This window comes from Podarcis bocagei (genome assembly GCF_964188305.1).
Source record: "Podarcis bocagei genome assembly, chromosome: 15".
In the NCBI taxonomy this organism is placed as follows: domain Eukaryota; kingdom Metazoa; phylum Chordata; class Lepidosauria; order Squamata; family Lacertidae; genus Podarcis; species Podarcis bocagei.
In genome coordinates this window covers 24,993,426-25,014,665 of record NC_138141.1, presented here as the reverse complement: position 1 = coordinate 25,014,665, position 21,240 = coordinate 24,993,426, and positions in this window count along the sequence as shown.

The following is a 21,240-nucleotide window of genomic DNA, read 5'->3' as shown; positions in this document are numbered from 1 at the left end:
CCAAGTTTTATGACAGAGGGAGAAAAAAATATGTCTCTGTCCATTATTTCCAAATTCAGAACTTTATAAACCTCATTCACAGGGGTAGCCAAGATGGTGCCCTTCAGATGTCGGACTACAATTCTGATCATTCCTGACCATTGACCATGCTAGCTGGAGCTATTGGGATTTGTAATGAATAACATCTGATACACATCATGTTATCTACACCTGCTCTTTCATGGTCCCCTTATTCTTTAGTCTATACTAAAGAGCCCTCAAATGCTTTAGCTTTTACTTATAGGGAAAGTTCTTCACTGTCCCAATCATTTCACAATTCAGTTATGTTCATATTTGTGCAGAAGACACTGTGTTCACTGAAACTTATTCCCAGGGAAGGATTGTAGCCTCAGTTGTGACTTTCTCAACTCTGCACTGTTTCTGAGATGGGGCAACTAAAATTATACCAAATATTCAAAATATCATTGGTGTATTGGTTCAGGAAGAGCAGATTAGGTTTGCATTAAAATGTGAGCTGAGCTGAATTAATTCCTGGATTTATACTAAGGTATTGTAGCATCAATAGTTATATCACTTTCACCATCAATATCCTCATTAATAACTACATAATGTAAACCCCATCCTTGTCTGTCTCACTTCCGCTGTAAACTGCATGGGTGTTCTTCTCTGAGCTGTCCACCATGACCCCAATCTCTTTTGCAGGAAATATACATGTCCAATTTAGACCCTAGAAATGTATGAAATGAGGATTTTCCCTATATACCGTATTTTTCGCTCTATAACACGCACCAGACCATAACACGCACATAGTTTTTAGAGGAGGAAAACAAGGGAAAAAATATTCTAAACGAAATAGTGGATATATGATTTTTGTGGTTCATGCTGTGGCCACAGACATGTGATCTGACAGTGAGTTTGGAGTAGACCAATGCAAAAATCCTGAGGATCCATGTGGATCCATGCTTTGTAACCACGGAGGAGGGAAGGAAAGGGAACCATGGATCCTCTGCTCACGACTGCAGCAGATTCCCACCACCACCACCCGCAGGCATTCGCTCCATAACATGCACAGACATTTCCCCTTACTTTCTAGGAGGAAAAAAGTGAGTGTTATGGTGCAAAAAATACGGTACTTCATATATATGAAATAAGTCTCATTCTTCATTCCCATACATTGATTCCCTTTTACCTTTCTGTTTGCTCATTCATATGGTGTTGAGACAACTTGTGGAGTACTTCACATCATGATAATTTGGTTATTTCACTGCCCACCTTTGACTCCAGATCATTATTTTTTTTAAAAAAAAAAACCCCCACTGATGATACTTGGGAACCCTTACTGCTTCATTTCCTCCTTTGTAAACATTGCCTGTTGGTTATATAATCAACCTCTACCAATTTACTTGGGAAAGAGATTAGCTCAACAGATCTGTAGCTTCCTGGTTCCTAGTCCTCTGTTATGGAAACTGATTTTGATCATCCCCTTGGTGCCCCACTAAGTCATGTGGGGCTTACAGAGACCATTACCTTTCTAGTTGTGGCAACTTGCTTGCAAAAATATCTCCCAGGGAAGCTTTGGGCAGCTCAATACATTTTGCGGCCTTAAGCAAAGGGAAAGATGGTATCACTTCTCCATTACATGTACAGAAGCCAACTGGAGTAGAAGCTGACTCTTACATCAATGGTAGTGACATCACCGAGTCCTCCAGCATCTGTGAGGGCAGCAGACTGTTGGCCACACAGAGGAGAGCAGTTGGGGAATGTCACTGCTACCCACACAAACACACCCTCAGCAATTTGCTCCTCAGGGTCTTCCTTTGCATTCATTCTTCTTATCTTTCTTTTTTGGCCAGAATTCTTGCTCTTTTTAATTTCCTTCATTTGTACAAAACATACTTTTTTAACAAAAGCACGGTCTTTTATAGCTTCCTTATTGACCTATGCTGGTATCAGGGCCAGATTTACATCTGATGAGGCCCTAAGCTATGAAAGGTAATGGGGCCCTTTATATGTCCAGCTGTCCTTTGTCAACAACAAATTGTCTCTGTTTTTTTGTGTTGAATATATGCTATATGGTAATTTATGGACCTAATAAGTATCTAAAGCCACATAACAAAATACATACATCATAGAAGCCTACACTACACAAAACACTGTTGCTGTATGTAGGTTTTATTTTATTTGTTTTTTATCTTATATTTTGGAAATGTACATCCAGGTTTTTTTCCTTTAAATTATTTTTGGGGCCCCATGAGAATGGGGCCCTAAGCTATAGCTTGTTTAGCTTATATGTAAATCCGGCACTGTCTGGTACCCATGTGCCCTTTTTACTCATACTATCAAGGCTTTTGTCATATTGTTTTAAAATAACCTCCTGGCTTCCTGAAGAGATTCAACACTCTGGACTTCTCCTTCAACTCCTTTTTAACCCACTTGCTTATTTTAGAGAAATCCAATCTTCTGACATTTCCCCTTAATATTCCCTTTACTGGTAATTTCCAGTGGTGAATTAATGGTGATCAAAAGGTCGGCAGTTTGAATCCCCACAGCGGGGTGAGCTGCCGTTGCTCTGTCCCAGCTCCTGCAAACCTAGCAGTTCGAAGGCACACGAGTGCAGGTAGATAAATAGGACAGTCATTTAGTGTATCTGAAAATTGTGACAGTCTTTTTTCCTCTATCCTCTTCCTCCTTGAGAGTACACACTTTCAGAACCCCATTTCTGTAGGATCAGTTATCTCAAACCAGATGTTTACGATACGATATATCTTTATTGTCATTGTCCTATGCAGGACAATGAAATTGCAAAACTACATAAAACTACATAAAACTATCACAAAACTACATAAAACTACATAAAAACTACATAAAACTACATAAAAACTACATAAAACATTCAAAAACCCCTAAAAACTCTAAACCCTATTCTAAAATACACTATACTGTAGTGTACTGTTTCTCAGTTCCTGTTGACTCCCCCACCCCAATTTGGTTTAAAAGCTGCTTTCTATCCATTTGTTGTTGTTGTTATTTTAAGCACCAAAGGCCTGGTTCCATTTTGGTTTAGGTGAAGCATCTGTCCTTTGTACAGCCTGCTCCCCAAATGTTCTCCAGTGCCTAGCAAATCTAGATCCCTCATCCTGGCACCACCAGCTCGTCCTTGGCAGTGGAATCTTGTGGCTCTTCCTGACTAGTTGGTCTTGCATGGGAAACAAGTGATAGCTCTGAAAATGCTATGCTGAAGTGTCTTTTCTTCAACCCTTTACCTAGCAACCTAAAACTGGTTTCCAGGACCCTTTGATTATAATGTTCAATGGCTGATCTATACAATGGTTGCTAACTCCTCCTCCAAAAGCAACAGCTTTGCACAAAACCATGAAAATACAGATGTGGAATGGGGGGGAGTGTTAGTCCAAATCAACTTAATAATACCCAGGTGTGCACTTATAATAAATGGAGCCTTGTGAATATATGACTGCATATATAAAAGAAAATGTTCTGAATCAGATAAAAGGTTTACAAAATTGAAAATAAAATACCGGAAGCTGACATTTGCAAACCAAAGCTAACTTTTTAAGCTATACCCATTAGCTATTATTTGTAAGGAACTCACAAGCTGACTTTCTGCATGTACATATGGCAAAATGAACTTATGTGTATTCTTCACAAACACAGAGGTACAAAAAGGTACAAACACTGAGGTACAAAAAGGTACTGTGGGAAGGAAATGTTAGGTGACTCTCTTGAATCCTCCTGTTTGCTGCTGAATAGAGTTTCAGTTCTCTTCTGAAATACCTATCGATCTTGGTGAAATCAAGTTGGATCTATAATTAGCCAAAGCCAAATTAAATGTAAATTATGTATGCATGAATAATGGTATGTGAATGAGCTGGTGTTCATTTCTTACTTCCCAAAACCTGATTCACACTTTCTAAATCTCTTGGTATGATTCAGCTACCACTGAAATCTTACCAGAGGTGATGCAAGAGAAATGTGTGGGTGAATGAATGAATGAATGAATCCAGTTTAACATAACTTATTTGGATTAAGTTGGGTCCTCAGTATGTGCATTGATGCTGAAGTAGGGTGCTTTCATAAGAAATTGGATGTGCAACTCTCACAGCTATCTACAAAAAAATAAACTCTTCCCCAAGCATGCGTTATTTTAATGTGTTAAAACATTTGCATCCCTAAAACTTTTTAATCCATGTGTTAAAAATCCATGATAATATGAGCATTAACCAAACGGAGTTTTAAAACCCAGTGAGAATAAACAGAAGAGCACAACAGGAAATTGATAACTAATTAGATTCAGGAACAGGAAGCAATCAATAGGAACAGCAAAGCAGTAACCTTTCAGACCCAGCAAGTTCCATAGACTTTCTGAATAGCATTTGGTTCACCTCTCATCTGGAGACATCAACAGATATTTACAATATTTACAGGTACGTACAGTGCTTTGCTACATTTATTCTTATTATGCCAACTGTGTCAATCTGTAGTATTGTTTATGGGCAGCAGGGACGCGGACTTATAAAAAATATTGGGGGGGGGGGGCCGGGAAAGTTCATGAATAATAAATAAGCTCATGAATATGCAAATAAAGTGGCGCCGCCTCCTCATGAGCGAATAGGGGAGAGCGTGCTGCGCCTATTAATCAGCTCCAAAGGAAATTGGGTGGAGCTTTTGCTCGGGAGGGAGGGCAGGAGGCATGCAGCCCGACCCTGTGCATTTTGGGCTGGGGAAGGGGCGGCGATGGCGCTCTGCTGGAGGGGCGCCGGAGATTATTGGGGGGGCGGAGCCCCCCCAAACGAATTTTTGAGGGGGCTCGGGCCCCCTCAAGCCCCATGGAGTCGGCGCCTATGATGGGCAGCACTTATCAGGTGACCTAGCCAATGTGTGTCTTTAAGTGATCCCTTCAGCATCTAGATATCTCACTGTTGCTGGTTGCCACTAACACCTGCTTGGCTCCAACAACTGCTACAACCAGTATTTTGCTCCAGGCAAGTATGGAGTGCTGGTGGGTGGTGGGTGGTTTTGCAGCAGCATTTTTGTGTTTTTCTCCCTTTCTGCTCCAGCACAGTCATCTGCACATGTGTGTGTGTGTATTCATCAAAGGTGGAGAACCTGTTGATCTCCAGATGTAGTTGGACCCAAGCTCTCATGAGCCCAGTCAGTAATGGCCAATGGGAAGATGGGCATTCATCAATGTTTGGAGGTTCCCCATCCCTGCAAAATCAAAGGGTAGCCAATGTGGTACTCTCCAGTTATTGTTGGACTGCAGCTCTCATCATCCCAAGCCAGTATAGCCAGTGGTTGGGAATGATGGAAGTTTTAGTCCCATATCATCTGGAGATTCACACTTCCTGGTATGAGTAAGAGCAACAGAAATGGTGGAGGTGAAAGAACACCTAATGGTTCTACAACAGAAGCTAGGTTCTGTTGCTTACACTCTCAGCACTCTGGCTCCCAGCCTGCCCCATATGAAGAATCCTCAATAAATGCATTGTGTACAACCCATTTGTGCCTTTCTAGGAACTCAAGGTAAACCATCACCATATTCACCCATAAATCCTGTATCTTGGTGTTGTGGCTGTTTTTCTTCGTGGAGGCTCAGCACAGCATGCTGCCAGAAATAAATGCATGCATGCAGGATGTCAGGGAACTGCCATCGGAGGAACAGGCGGAGGGGCTCAGGGAGGAAGAAAGAGACTCAACAGCTGAGGCAGGAACCAGCAGGGGGAGGAGTGAATCTCTGAGGGAATGCGAGCAGGAGGGAGGTCTCAGAGACGCTTCCAGTGAGAACAGTGGGGAGGTATCTGAGGCGCCCGTGGGGAGACCCACGCCTCGCCGGAAACTGTCACGCCGTGAATCCAGGAGACGCGTTTCCGTCAAGGAGCTTCTTTGCTGGAAGCGCTTCCGCCGGCAGCCACTGTCAGACTCTACGAGTGACTAGAGCAGACATGTCTGAGGAGCTCTGTCACGCACAGAGGTTTGTGGAGCCGCACAAACTCTGAGGGAGTACGCTTTTACGCACAAGCAGCTAATCATCCCCTCACAGCAGTCTGACAGTCTCTGTACGCTGCCTGTGCAGGAGAAAGCATCATGAGCGACCCAGCCGGCACCGGAGGAGCAGGGGTTGGGACTGGTCCAAGCTTGGAAGACAGATACCGAGCGTTGGAGGTCCAACTGGCGCTGCAGACGGCGAGGCTGGAGGAGAGAAGGGCTCAGGATGCAGACAAGAAGGGGAGAGCCACTCAGTTCCCCAGAAAGGTACCAGGATTGGTGCAGAAGTTTGGGGGGGACCCCAAGGATTACCATGCCTTTAGGACAGAGATGCAATATGCACTTAATGTGCAGTTTGATGAATTCCCTGATGAGGAATCACGAGTTGCTTTCGTGATTGGGCATCTTGAGAGGGGGGCGAGGGACTGGGTTCGGCCCCTGATGGCAACGCACAATGACGTACTAAAGGACACGATGAAGTTCTTTCGTGCAATGGATATCATGTTTTCCAGCGATATTGAGGAAGGGGTGGTGCGCAGGCAGCTAATGGCTTGCAAGCAGGGAAGCCGATCTGTCCGTGAGTACTGGACTGAATTTACCATGCTGGTACACAGATTGGGTTGGGATTTATCGGCGGCACCCATTCAGATGTTATTTGAAGAAGGTCTTTCTTCGGCTGTGAAAGATGAACTGTCCCGGAGCCCCAGGGCGGTGTCTATGGATCAGCTGACCAAATCTGCGCTGACCATAGGAGCGCGCCAGGAGGCAAGAGCCTTGGAGAGGCGGGAAGGGAGAGGGGAACGTTGGAAGGAGTTCCGCATTCCAGACATTCCTGAGCCAGCTTTCCCGCCTGCAGAGCCGATGGAAATCGGAACAGCGCGCGCGCGCGCATTTTCAAAACCCAGTGAGGGGGTTAAGAAGGAGGGAAAGGGCGCCCGGAAATGCTACCTCTGCCAACAGCCAGGCCACTTTGCCAGAGTCTGCCCCCAGAGGAAGGAATGGCAAGGGATGGTGGGAGCTGTTGAGGGAGGAGAGCAGGGAGAAACAGAGCAGGTAAAAGCCAACGCCTGGTTGCCACAGTCGGGGCACTGCAGCCAGGCCAAAGAGCAGTGAAAGTGCCCGTGCCAGAAGCACCTCAACCTGCTCTAGTGATTGAAGTGTCGCTAGAGCTGCAAAATGGACACCCCCTAAAAATAAAGGCGCTGTTGGACTCAGGCAGCTCCTGCAATTTTATGAGCAAGGAGTTTGCTGCTGAACACCAGATACAGACTATCCCTTTAAGCAACCCCCTGCAGGTGACCACGATCGATGGCAGGGAGTTGTTGGGAGGAGGAGTCAGCTTGCAGACCGTCCCAATGATAATGAGGGTGGCAAGGCACACAGAACTGATAGCATTTAATGTGGCCACCTTGGGAGGCGCTCCCATTATTTTGGGGATGAGCTGGCTAGCGCTACATGATCCGCTGGTGGGCTGGCATCAAAGAGTGGTTTCCTTTGGTTCGGCACATTGCTTAGAACACTGCAAAGGGGAAAAGGGTTCAGCAGGGGCCCAAGCCACCCTAGCAGGGACTGAAGTAATGGAGAAGGTGAAGGTACCACCACAGTATGCAGATCTCAGCGACGTGTTCAGCGAGAAGGAAGCTGACCAACTACCCCCGCATAGGCCCTTTGATTGCCAGATCAATTTACTCCCTGGAGCACAGCTTCCTGTAGGCAAGTTGTATGCCATGTCAGACAGAGAAATGCAGGAGTTGCGAGAGTTCATTGACAAGAACCTGAAGAGAGGTTTCATCAGAGAGTCCAAAGCAGCGGGAGGTAGCCCAGTGTTCTTTGTGGATAAAAAAAACACGAACAAGCCGAGACTTGTATGTGATTTTAGGCTGTTAAATGCAGTGACAGAACCAGTGGCTTTCCCTATGCCCAGGATTGATGATATTTTGACCAGGGTGCGGAAGGGAAAGATTTTTACAAAGCTGGATCTAAGGGGGGCGTACAACCTGATACGTATAAGGAAAGGGGATGAATGGAAAACCACCATGTTCACACCTTTGGGGGCATTTGAATATCTCGTTATGCCTTTTGGATTACAAGCAGGCTCAGCGTGTTTTCAAGCGTTTATGAACCACGTACTGGGTCCTTTGCTCTACAAGAATTGCGTCGCCTTCCTAGATGATGTGTTGGTGTATTCGGAGAATGAGGAGCAACATGTGAGAGACGTCAGAGAAGTGTTGAGCAGGCTGCGAGCCAACAGGCTGTGGGTGAAACTGGAGAAGTGTCAGTTTCATACCAAGGAGGTGGAATTCCTGGGGTACCTCCTGTCAGACAAGGGATTGGCCATGGATCCCGGCAAGGTTCAGGCAGTGCTGGAATGGAAAACACCCAAAACCAAGAAGGATGTGCAGAGGTTCCTAGGGTTTGGGAACTTTTATCGTAAGTTCATCCGAAACTTCGCCCACCTGACGGCGCCCATTACGGACTGTCTCAGCAGTAAAAAGAAATTTGTTTGGACGGCGGAGGCGGGACGAGCGTTTGAGGAACTGAAAAGGGCCTTCGCCTCTGAAGAACAACTTCTGCATGTGGATTTACAAAAAAGGCTGAGGGTCGAAACAGACGCATCTGACAGAGCCATAGGGGCGGTGCTTCTTCTGCAGCCGGAGGAGGAGGGGTCAGAGTGGCGACCGTGTGCCTTCTTTTCGCGAAAGCTGAACAAATCCGAGAGGAACTACACGGTGTACGACCGGGAGCTTCTTGCTATTCATGAGGCTTTCCGGAGATGGAGGCACCTGCTAATTGGGGCACAACATAAGGTGCAAGTGTGCACGGACCATAAGAATCTAGAGTACTGGAGAACTGCGCGAGTGCTCAACCAACGGCAGCTGAGATGGGCCCAGGAGTTCTCCAAATTTAACTTTGAGATATGTTACGTGCCAGGCCCAGAGAACGTTAGGGCGGACGCTCTCTCACGCAAACCCGAATATTTGGAGGGGGAGGGGGCACCCGAAGAGACACATGTCATTCCAGAAGACCGCTGGGTGTGTGGGGCGGTATTGGTGGGGCAAAGGGAATTGGTAGAGGGAACAGTGCATGATGAATACGCCCAGGACAAACTCAGGGGTCTCAGGAGGGAGGGAGACAAACCCGGGGGTTTTGAGGAGAGAAACGGGGCGTTGTACTACAAGGGAGCGTTATATATACCTGAAGGGGAATTAAGGGAGAAGGTACTCAAGCAACTGCACGATAGCCCCACAGCAGGGCATTTTGGGCAACACAAAACCATGTGGCTGGTTACCAGGGAATTTTGGTGGCCCAAGGTCAGGGAAGATGTGCGGGAGTATGTGAGAGGGTGTGACCAATGCCAACGAGCCAAGGGGGAGAGGCGGGCACCGGCAGGTTTATTAGAACCACTACCCACACCTGAAAGACCATGGGAAACAGTGGCAATAGATTTCATGACTGATCTGCCGAGGTCTAGAGGAAAAACAGCCATCATGGTTGTGGTAGACCTGTTAACTAAAATGGCACATTTCATAGCCTGCTCACATGCGGTCACAGCAGAAGAAACCGCTAAATTGTTTGTAGAAAATGTGTTTAGGTTGCATGGCGCCCCCTTGAGGGTGGTTTCAGACCGAGGGAAACAATTTACTTCCAGGTTCTGGAGGAAGCTCATGAGCTTACTGCATGTTGAAGTTAATTTCTCAACTGCCCGTCATCCAGAAACCAACGGGCAGGCGGAAAGAGCTAATGGTGTCCTCCAGCAGTATTTGAGGTGTTATGTGAATGACAGAGAAAATGATTGGGTGGAGAAGCTGGCGTTGGCAGAATTTGCCTACAACAATGCAGAGAACGTGTCCACGGGAATGAGCCCCTTTTTGGCTAATCACGGGTGCCATCCCCGAGCCTTCCCAGGGGGGGAAGGGGAGAACTGGAGCGTTCCAGCTGCAGAACAGTTCGTTGAAGAAATGGAAGCGATCCATCGCCAGCTCCAACTTAACTTAAACAGGGTTAAGGAGGAATATAAGAGGCAGGCAGACAAAAACAGAAGGGAAGGTGAAACCATTAGGGTGGGGGACCAGGTGTGGCTGTCAACCAAAGGGTTACCATTCAAAGGGGGTTGTAAGAAGTTAAGACCCAAAAGGCTGGGTCCATTTGAAGTCACGCAGCAGGTCAACCCAGTGGCTTTCAGACTCCGGTTACCGAACCACATGAAGCTGCACCCAGTTTTCCACAGGTCGTTGCTGTCACCGTATAAAGGAGACAGAGAAGGGAGGGTCACTAGGGGGCCAGCAATGGAGGAGAAGGAACACAGCTACCAGGTTGCGGAGATCCTCGATTCCAGGTGGAAGGGAGATCAAGTAGAGTATTTGGTAATGTGGGAAGGGGAACCGGAGTCGGAAAACACCTGGGTTAGGGCAGAGGATGTCAATGACGAAGTTTTAATAGAAACTTTTCATCAGAGGTTCCCACGTAAACCTCAGCCCGTAGCGAGGTTCAGGAGGAAATACTTTGCCACCACCGACGAAGAAGAGGAGTTGGAGGGGTTCACAGATTCCGAGGAGGAGGAGGATTCAGCGAGCCAGGATGGCGATCGATGGAGGGAATTGTTCGAGACGTCTGAAAATGAAGAAGATTCTTTTCGGGGTTTTCACCCTTCATCTCCCAGAGGAGAGGAAATGGGAGGGGGTGAGGGGGGCCCTGGAGGGGAGGTGGATGTCAGGGAACTGCCATCGGAGGAACAGGCGGAGGGGCTCAGGGAGGAAGAAAGAGACTCAACAGCTGAGGCAGGAACCAGCAGGGGGAGGAGTGAATCTCTGAGGGAATGCGAGCAGGAGGGAGGTCTCAGAGACGCTTCCAGTGAGAACAGTGGGGAGGTATCTGAGGCGCCCGTGGGGAGACCCACGCCTCGCCGGAAACTGTCACGCCGTGAATCCAGGAGACGCGTTTCCGTCAAGGAGCTTCTTTGCTGGAAGCGCTTCCGCCGGCAGCCACTGTCAGACTCTACGAGTGACTAGAGCAGACATGTCTGAGGAGCTCTGTCACGCACAGAGGTTTGTGGAGCCGCACAAACTCTGAGGGAGTACGCTTTTACGCACAAGCAGCTAATCATCCCCTCACACATAAATAAATAAATAAATAAATAAATAAATAAATAAATAAATAAAATCACATTGCAACACACTGTGGTCATAGAGGAAAAGACGTCACAGTAAAATTGGTCCTTTTTACGTTGTCTTCCCTGGTTTAATGGGACAAAGAGCGGACAACCTGCTTCAACACAGCAACGGCAATTATTTGCCATCAGCAAATACCTGCATAGCTGAAACTGCCTGTCCCTTACATCAGCTTCAAATGGTTCAGGTAGCACTGTATATCTGTTAGAGCAGAAGGGTCATTTCAAAGAACTACAAATACTGACATGTGTCAGAGAAATCAGATGGCAACGTGGCTTCTCCAGCAGTGAGTAAGCATATGCAAAGGGATTGTTGCCTCAGGGCAAACTGTGTAAAACACATTAGGTGCTAGGTTGTCAACTAATATGGGTCCTACTTTGGATTGCGCAAAGACGGAATAACTGGACATGGTTGACTTTACCATTAGACAGGGTAAGGCAATCACCTCAGGTGGCAGGTGCTAGGAGGCCTCCAGTCAGCAGGCCATTCCTTCTGTTTGGGGGATGCCGTATGTTTTAAATGTGAGTGTAATATATTTTTAGTGTATAGTGTGGGCCTGTCCTCAGTGATGCAAGCACTTCAGGTGGAATATGCTCTAAGGCAGTCCCCCAGCTGCCCTAGAGGCTCCTTGCCATTCTCCTCTGTCAGAGATCAGAACTAAACATGTCAAATGCCTGACCTCTAACCCCTGAACAAGTCTGCTGGCTGCAGGTGCCCTAAAGGATACTGTTCCATTGCTCGCATTAAAGCAAGATTCAGTGGCCAGTCTCGTCAGTTTCTGTGCATGGAAAGGGAGGACACAGTGCCGGATTTACGTATAAGCTAAACAAGCTATAGCTTAGGGCCCCACTCTCTTGCCCCCCGCCCCCAAATATACCTCTTCTCAATTGTATTTCAGTTCAACGATTCCTTTGATAAAATACATATTTTGTTATGTGCAAATGGCTTTAGATACCTGTTAGGTCCATAAATTACCATATACCATATATTCAACACAAAAGACAGTGACAATTTGTTGTTGACAAAGGACAGCTGTACATATAAAGGGCCCCATTACCTTCAGTAGCTTAGGGCCTCATCAAATCTAAATCCGGCTCTGGGAGGACGGAATCTTGTTATTTGCCTACTATTTTTTATGTTTTATTTATAGGTTATGACTACAGTGGTACCTCGGGTTAAGAACTTAATTCGTTCTGGAGGTCCGTTCTTAACCTGAAACTGTTCTTAACCTGAGGTACCACATTAGCTAATGGGGCCTCCCGCTGCCGCTGCGCCACCGGAGCATGATTTCTGTTCTCATCCTGAAGCAAAGTTCTTAATCTGAGGTACTATTTTTGGATTAGTGGAGTCTGTAACCTGAAGCGTCTGTAACCTGAAGCACCTGTAACCCAAGGTACCACTGTACTTCTGTTATGTTGCGATTATGTATTATATTCATCTTGCAAGCTATGGAAAAGTGGCATGAAAATAAAATTACTTATGTATGCATGCATGTTTCAGCTGACCTTCAGAAATTTATTATTGATGATTACGGTAAGTAATTAATCATTGATCATATTAATGACTCGTTCTGTTTTGTTTATTGCTCCTCTTCTGCTGCCTGTTGTTATTGAAATTTTGGTTTGTAGGCAACTATATTATTGGTTTATAATCATCATCATCATCATCATCTCTTTGCCTTGGATGGAGAAAGCAGCTAAGGTATTCAATAACTAGGATACTCTGGGGGCCAAGTACAGTGGTACCTCGGGTTAAGTACTGAATTCATTCCGGAATCTGTTCTTAACCTGAAACTGTTCTTAACCTGAAGCACCACTTTAGCTAATGGGGCCACCTGCTGCTGCCGTGCCACCAGAGCCCGATTTCTGTTCTTATCCTGAAGCAAAGTTCTTAACCTGAAGCACTATTTCTAGGTTAGCAGAGTGTGTAACCTGAAGCATATGTCACTTGAAGTGTATGTAACCTGAGGTACCACTGTAAAGTCCCAGGATGTCACTTCCTTGTTGCTTTGGGATTAACAGAGGAGTTTGTGCAAGGTTTAAAGCTTGACATACCAGCGCAGATATGAATGCAAGTCAAACAAACCAACATACTATCTGTAAACTGATCATTAAGGCTGGCATCCTATCCCCACCTACTTGGGAATAAGCCAGGTTGAATCAGACCTTCCAAGTGTCCCTAGTTTCTGATTTGATCCCAGAATGTCCCACTTTTCCTTAGGATGTCCCTATTTTCATTGGAGGGTATGGAATAAGACATCCCTATTTTCATCAGGGAAATGTTGGAGGAGACATCTCTGTTTTCATCAGATAAAGTTTTGGAGGGTATGCTGAATTCAGTAGGACTTACTTCTGAGTAGACATGGTTAGGATTGTGCTGTATAAAGAAAGGTGTCTTCTGCACAAATGAGCCTTCCGAACATGAATGAGAAAGAAGCAAATGCCTTAGTCTAGTCTATTGAGCAGTAAGAATAATTGACTAAAAAGGAAACCAGGAATCTTAGCGTTTTGTAACTTTGCAGAGATAAAGGAACCCCTGTGATCGTGGTAACCATTATCCACGCTTTGACATTTCAGCTGTGCCATCCCAGCAGGTTCTGCAGCTGGTCTTAGAGGAGTAAGGAAATTGTATATGTCATGGAGAAAGAAGAGAGTCCACTTTGCCTTGGGTGACAGTGAGTCATAACCATCAGCAATCAGCTCGAATATCGAAGAGCCAGATGCCATCAATCATTTCTATCTGCCTCATCAGTTCTGAGGACTTCACACTGAACAAGAGCAGCATTATGTACATTAGGTTTGGAAAGAGAGGGAGACAACATTGCTTGATAACTCTGTAAGAAATCCTAATACCACTTCATAGACCAGGAACAATTTTAGCCTTGAAATGATAGCAGTTCACCTTTTCTCAAAGTTACCTGTACAGTGCCTATCACCTGTAAGCTTAGCCTCAGCTGACAGCATGTTCACTCTTTCTACTCATCTTGGCTGATAACAAATAGCCAAGAGGATGCTGCCAGATGGGTGCAGGAAGAGTTAGATGCTTCTCTGAGAGGGGGACTTTCCCAGGTGCCTTTAAAAAAGCAATCCATGGTTAAAAGTAGATTGTGCCACACAAATATACGTCATCTGCTCCATAGTCTCCAGCAGTCCACCTTTATACCACCCTGATGTTTCTTCTACTGCTCAGCTCCCAGTTCTTGTCTAAACTCAAAACCTTACACACATAACTGGAGACAGATTTCTGGGATGATTTTTGTGTGCCTTCACCTAGGGTTGCGATACTTCTAGGACTTCCTGGTCATTCAGCCCTTGCAAACAGCATCCAGGCGAAAATTGCTGAAATGTCCGGGGAAACCCAGACGTATGGCAGTCCATGTCAGTAGTGTAGATTTGGGTGAACTTCATAAAGAATAGCTCAAAAACTAATTTTTTGTTTTGAGATTTTGCACAAAAACAACTCAACAACCTTTGTGTCTGGTTGGTCACTTTTTGATTTTTATTAATTTTTTATTAAATTTTTCAAAAAATAGAAATTAAACAAAGAAAACAAAGAACAATACATAACACTGTAAACACACTTATTTAAAATGAACACACTTATCCAAAATGAAAACTAATGGAAATATGGCAGCCCTAGTTCATGCCTCCCCCCCGCCCCCCGGCCTGTTTTGTAACCCCTAAGTGTGCATCTGCCTCTGAGAGATCAAAGGTGCCAGCACGACGGCCTTGTTTTTCTCTAGACTAGTTAGCTAGATTAGAAGCTTTTCTATTCAAATTACGCATTTCCTACAATAAACAACTTTATTATTTTCTTACCTACAAGTATCTGTATATATGTGACATTGCAACAGGTAACGTCTATTCTCTAACTTAGATTCACTAGCTAAACAGCGCATACAAAAGAATTTCAATAGGTAATGGAACTTGCTATCCCAATAGAAACATTTAGGATAGCATGCAGAACAGTGGTTTGTTTGCCCGCCCCCCCCCCCCCGCAATACTTTGAATAGATTTCAGCAGATGCAAGGGGGCTTATATTTAAAACAAACAAACAAACAAACCTTTGGCCACTGTCCTTCAAGCACATCATCCCCCTGATTTCAATGGGGCATCTGCATATGTGCTGAGATGCAGGATTGCAGTCTCCTGAGCTAGCCTTTAGAGCCCTCCCTCATACAAACCAAAAGGCAGGTAAAATTAGGCTTTAGGGTTGGCACACCTCGAGAGTTGCCTGAGTCATCATGTTGCAATGACGCATGGGACGTTGCGCCAATCCCAGCTACAGGAGACCTTGCACCACTGCATCAGGGTGTCAAGGCTGCATTGGGCAACATCTTGGTGTGAGTGGCTGGGGGAATGGACACAAGGCACTTGCGAAGTTAGGAAGCCAAGGCACTAGGATAGCACAGAGCTGAAAGATCTCCTGAGGATCATACTAATTCAGGAGTAGCCAGAGTCTATGTCTCACAAATGCCAACCATGCAGCACACAACCAGACACTGAGCCACATCCACACCACATATTTAAATCAGTCTGATGCCAGTTTAAACAGCCACAGTTTCTCCCAAAGAATTCTGGGACCTGTAGTTTGTTAAAGGTGCTGAGAGTTGTTAGGAGACCCTTATTCACTTCCCAGAGCTACAAATCCCAGAGTTCCCCGGGGGAAGGGATTGATCGCTAAAGCACCTTTTATTCTGTTGGATAAACACCAGGTCTGGCATCACGAGAGTTTTCAGTTTATATATTTTTTAAAATGCGCAAAAGGCATAGCAAAAGAAGTCACAATATGATTTTGCATGAAGTGTTAATTATGTAATTATCTACAGTCCCGAGTATCAATCTGGTGTGGAAATCATGTTAACCATAAAAAATGCAGCCGATTCCTTTGCTTCCTCCTTCCTCAATTTACCTTGCACTCATTGCTACCATGAGTTGCAGTTGCAACACAAAGAATGAGGGTAGTTGTCACCTCTTCCTAGAGGCCATTTAGGCCCAAAGAATCTGTGATGTTTTCGCCCAGTGGGCCAAAAGATATAGGCATGTTCCCCCCCCCCAATAGGACTGGAAACTGCAGCCTGAGCAGTTGCTTTGGATGAAGAAAGCATCGGCAAGGGTCCGGTGATATTGTATAAGGTGTGGGTGGGACCCACAAAGACTTCTGCAGCTGCTTAGAAGAACTGTTGCCACTTGGCTCAGTTAATAAAGAAATGATCACCGCCTTTTGCAAAGGAAGCTGGCAAGGAATGGAAAACAGACCTTAGCTTGCCTACCCATGTGTTTGAGTGTCTGAGTAGGACATGGGAGAGCAGGGTTCAAACCCCCACTCAGCCCTGAAGCTCATTGGGTGACCTGGGGCCAGTCACTGCGTCTCAGCCTAACCTACCTCACAGGGTTATTGTGTGGATTAACTAACCGTGTACACTGCCTAGACTATAAATTAATAATTATTAATAAATATATAGTATGAGCAGAGGGATGTAATAATAATAATTTTTATTTATACCCCACCCTCCCCAGCCAAGGCTGGGCTCAGAGCGGCTTACAAGCAATAATAAAAACAAGTTAAATGATTACAACTTAAAAACAACATTAAAAATGCAACATTAAAATATTGAAACATTAAAATATTAAAATATAGCCTCATCACAGGAGGAGAAGGAAAAGAAAAAAAGAAAGAGAGGGAGGGAATCAAATTGGCTCCAAGCCAAAGGCCAGGCGGAACAACTCTGTCTTACAGGCCCTGCGGAAAGATCCTGCAGGGCCCTGGTCTCATGAGGCAGAGTGTTCCACCAGACCGGAGCCAGAGTTGAAAAGGCCCTGGCTCTGGTTGAAGCCAATCTAATTTCCTTAGGGCCTGGGACCACTAGGGTGTTGCTATTTATGGACCTTGAGGCTCTCCGTAGCTCCTAGGCCATGAAGGGCTTTTAAAGGTCGAAAGCAGCAACTTAAATCTGATCCTGTACTCCACCGGGAGCCAGTGCAGCTTGAAAAGCACTGGGTGAATATGCTCCCATGGCAGAGACCCCGTGAGGAGCCTCGCTGCAGCATTCTGCACCCGCTGAAGTTTCTGGGACAGCTTCAAGGGCAGCCCTGCGTAGAGCGAATTACGGTAGTCAAGCCTGGAGATGACCGTCACATGGATCACTGTGGCCAGGTCGGGGTGGGTAAGGTAAGGGACCAACTGTTTGATGCGGCGAAGGTGGAAAAATGTCGCCTTGGCTGTTGCTGTAACTTGTGCCTCCATGGAAAGGGAGGCGTCAAGGATTACACCCAAACTCTTAATGGAAGGCAATGGCACTAATTGGGCCCTCGCAAGAGAAGGGAGTTGGTCCCTCATCCCCATGCCATCCCGACCCAGCCATAGGACCTCTGTCTTCGAAGGATTTAGTTTCAATCGGCTCCCACGAAACCATCCAGCCACAGCTTCCAAGCATCTATTCACATCAGCAGGGAGTATTCGATTGAAATGGTCCAACACTGGACCTGAAGTCAGTCGAGGGGCCTCCAGTTCAGTCACTGTATCTAAACTGGCAGGGAGATCACGGCGGAGCAACAGGACTTTCTCCGCAAAAAAGTTCGCGAATGCCTCACAGCTGTGGGTCGAATTTGTGCTTAAATTTGGTTGTCCTCCTAAGGACGTTATTGATCTAATTATTCTAAAAAGTTGTGCCGGGCGAGAGCTAGCGGATGCAATGGAAGCTGCAAAGTAAGATTTCTTAGCAGCTTTCATAGCCATCTCATAGGCTTTCATAAGCGTCCTATAAGATGTTCTTGAGGCTCCATCATGTAGGACTAGCAATAAGTCTTGCACTATTTTCCAACACCACAAAGAGTCAGCACTCCTGGTACCTGAGCCATTCCTTGAAATAGTGTAATAATTTATCTATTATTTTATTTCTTTAAGATATTTATGTGCCATTTGATCATTTGCATTTCTAAGCAGTGCACATAAAGTACAACCTACTGAAAATTGCACAATAAAACCTTAAAAGAAATACCATAAACCTTCAAACCCCTGCTGGAAAAAGGAAAACAAAGGGCTTGTCCCATGATTTTTAAGCACTGGCCAGGCAGCCTTTTCTTTTGTCCTCCTGCCTTGTTCCCTGGGAAAACCCACTGTTTACCACTGAATTGGAACAAATGCCAATCCAGGTTTCTGCAGATTGACATTTGTTCTGATTCAGCAGTGAACAGTGGGTTTTCTCAGGAAAAGCAGCATCAGAAAAGGCGGGGGACCTAACTGACCAGTGCTTTAAACCCACAGGAAAAATGGAAGTCTGGATCAGCCCTGAATGCAGTTCTGGAATTCCAACTGGCAGGCAGCCTAGCCAAGCTACTTGACCTGTGCCTTACATAGGCAGCCAGTAGGGATGTGGGAGAAACTTGATTCTGGTTGCATTTAAACGACAAACTACCTAATTCACATTCTGGAACCAATATCTTTCCTCTGAAGTTCACACATTTCCAAATTTTGTGATGCAGTTGTCCAACCAACCAACCAACATGTACAAGAATACATATACTACGGGAAAGAACATACCTATATGTGTTATATTGTGAGAAATTGCTTGCAAATTGTATACGTTGGTCAAAGCCACGTACGAAAATGTGTTGAATAGGATAAATTCTCACTCAAATGCTGACAAATTTCCAGGAGGATTTTTTTTATATAAAGCACAAATTGCTACAGAAATATGGAGAACTGAATTTAAGACTGGACTGGGGAAAAGATGAGAAACTGGACATGAGAGATTGGTCCATCCCTATTTGCCACCACAGCTAATTCAGCGTATGCTATGATGGTCTGTTGCAGCTACTTGCATCTCTTCTATTGTGGTTCCAGCCTTGTCACCATTGCTGCCCAGGGATGAAGGATTCTGCACCAACAGCTGATCAAGTAGATAGTTCTTCTTCTGCAACCCATGTCACCACAGGGCAAGACAGTCCTGCTATCTCTCTGAACCCTTTTCCACCCAGAGAGTTGTCTGAAATCGAAATCTTGAGATATTGAGATCCTACAACTCGGTTCAGATCCCTGTCCTGAATAAAAGGACGAAATGGCACATCTACCGCAGTGTTCCAGAAGCAGATCAGTCCAGCGGTCTTACTTCAGCACTGGAGACAGAACAGTGTCCCCTGCTGCTGTCTGAAAACCCTGCAGCTGCTACCCGCCACCCACCCACCCAACAACACCCATCATCTGACACCTGAAGCTTCTGGCTTATTTATTCTGGCCCTGTCCTGCAGAGGGGTTTATTTGCAGAGAAACTAATGAAACAGAGCTGTGAAATGATTTCCGCACTCCAAAAAAGCTGCCCAAGCAAAACAATAAACCCTGTACTTTTGCAACGAAGGGCAAGCATCAGCTGTGAGCAAGCCTCAACACATGTCCTGAGCCTGAAAATAATAAGAACAATCGCCTGAAGACTATGTGTTTGATGTAGATATTACTTAACATTTTCCTCTCATTTCCCAGCCTGATTCATTGTGTCTGTTTGACTGTAAAAGACACCGTAGGCAAGCACTGAGGGAGAACTTGAGCTGTTTACTGAGATTCCATTTTCTCAAACAGATTGGCATTGTGAACCCTGATATGATACTGTACATGTGGATGTATGCCAGTCTCTGCAGGATAATTAATTAATTGCAGACAGTTGTTGACTGCCTTCCTGGCCTCTATTAGAGGGCGGCCAAGGAGGAGTCAAATTGAGGTATAAAGAAACTTGAAAGAGGCGATTAATTTTTCCATCACATTCCAGTTGCTGTTGTTGCAATCTGAACCCTGTGGCTTGGCAGGTTCGAGTTACCAATCCCCTGGCATGGGAATTGTGCATTCTGCCTGGAAGCTGGGACTTCCAAAATGCTGCCTCTTAGTTTTGCAACAGGTGTCAATGGAAATTTCAGGAGCCCTTTTGCATGTTTACAAGAACTTAATCAGTGAGATTTCAGACATTCTGGTTGAGAGCTCAGGAAGGCGCAGGTCACATAAACAGACTCTTTTGCCTGCAAAGTTTGCTGTCTTCTAAAATGAAGGACAACATTGAGGGTGAGATGCAGCCGAACAACATTCAGAAAGGATTCTGCATTCTAGAAGGCTTTTTATTTCCTTGCAGTTGTGCCCAGTTGACACCAAAGTTTCATTTGCTCTGCCCTTGATTGGCACCATCCATCTTTCTGGAATTCAGCCTTGTTAAATAACACAATGATGACTAATTAGCTGCTGGTGACCTTTTGCCTCCTTCCTTTTGGTGGCAAATTCTAATTTGATTTATTCCAGTTATCAGCAACTGCTGCTCAGAAGCAGTCTAGGTGCTTATTAAATGCAAACTGAGAGGAAAAGCATGAAATACATATGCGGTCATATTGGGTGGCACTCAACTAAGTGTTACACAGAGTAGACCTGTTGAAATTAAAGAACCAAATGTCATTCATGTCAATGGGTCTACTTGGAATGATTCTTCATTGAGTACTACCGATTGCTTTTTCTCACTGGTTTGAACATGTTCCATCTTATCACAAGTTACCCAACTTTGACAAGTTACTCAACTGTGTTTAGAGTGCCTGTATAAACTATTATATCATATACCATTAATCTGCATGGCTAAAGGAACTACAATATCACGCACTATTAATCTGCATGGCTAAAGGAGCTGTAATATCATATGCTATTAATCTGCATAGATAAAGGAATAGAGGGTAATGGCACACTGGCATTATGGAGGAATTTGAAATTGATAGAGGGTGGATAAAGGGGCATTTGATGACTTAAAGTTTTTTGAGCATTTATGAAAGAAAGAAAGAAAGAAAGAAAGAAAGAAAGAAAGAAAGAAAGAAAGAAAGATGGTATGTGCATTGTTTTCTCTGTGGTTATTTTTTGTATGTTTTATTATATGTTCTAGGGGCCAGAGTCTGTGGGTGCAAGTCACCCATAAATCCTAGAATTAGTCAAAATTAGAATTAATTAAGGTTTGATTCAATTGTGCCAAGCATGGCAGTCCCTGGATTTAGTTCATGCTTCTGAGCCAGGCTAGCTCAGCAAATTTAGCTGGATGGATGGGGGGGCACTG